The 912-nt window shown below is 38.8% G+C and overlaps 1 protein-coding gene across 1 annotated transcript in view; it reads left to right on the top strand.

Annotated features, from left to right (window-relative positions):
• Window positions 1–912, top strand: part of LOC119593500 (neuronal acetylcholine receptor subunit alpha-7-like) — a 113,209-nt gene that overhangs the window by 94,178 nt on the left and 18,119 nt on the right. The window lies entirely within an intron of this gene.

The following is a 912-nucleotide window of genomic DNA, read 5'->3' on the forward strand; positions in this document are numbered from 1 at the left end:
AAATCATAACCTATGTGTTAGTAGTTCATTGTCACCCAAGTACAGTAGTTGAGTCTATAGACAAGTAGTTTTGAAGACAGGTTAATGGAATCTTAATGATATTAAACTAATGAATATTTCTATTGATTTGTGTTTAGATTTACTGACTAAGTATAGGGATACAGATGTAACTACTAATCATTAACATCTCAGTTTTATCGTATTTTTGGACAACTTTTTAAATTTCGACAAAACCCCTAATGTATTTTTTTAATCTCTCAGTTTATGACATAACAGTAATAAATAACAACTAATGGCATAATTTTGATTAAAGTAAAGTGAAAGAAAGAAAAAGTAAATCATTCCAAAAGTAGATAGATATTGGAATCAAATATTACATAGATTGCACCTATAACTGAAGTAACATTACTGAAATCGCTATTAACTTGTGTCGGTCATCGTCCACGCCCTGTGCTTATATGCAATGTGGTCGGAGAATATACCCTTGCTATACCCTTTCCAAAGCTGGCTATACCCCACGCCTCTGTTAGATATACCACCCTCTGTATCCGTGCTGGTTTTTCAAACCGACAACACCCTGAAGTCCCTAACAACCCTACAAGGTGTTGGCAAACCTGTCACAGCCGAACACCAGGCTGGCTGAAAGAATGTCCTATGTGGCTGCATCTATGTCATACTGCCCCCTCTCTCCCTCGATCTCGCTGCTCCTTCGCCCTCTTCTCCCTCGCCCTTGGCCTCTACTTCCTCCCTTCGCTGTTCTCTCCCTCCGTCTATCTTGGCAATGTCATCTGTTGTATACCTCTTGCCTGCTACTATATGTCCTACTAGTCTGTATTTGGATATATACAGAACTTGCGTATAGCTGAGGCAAAATCTTGTTGGCCTTGGTTAATTCAGATCTAATACATGACT

The sequence above is a fragment of the Penaeus monodon genome, chromosome 32, assembly GCF_015228065.2.
Source record: "Penaeus monodon isolate SGIC_2016 chromosome 32, NSTDA_Pmon_1, whole genome shotgun sequence".
In the NCBI taxonomy this organism is placed as follows: Eukaryota; Metazoa; Arthropoda; class Malacostraca; order Decapoda; family Penaeidae; genus Penaeus; species Penaeus monodon.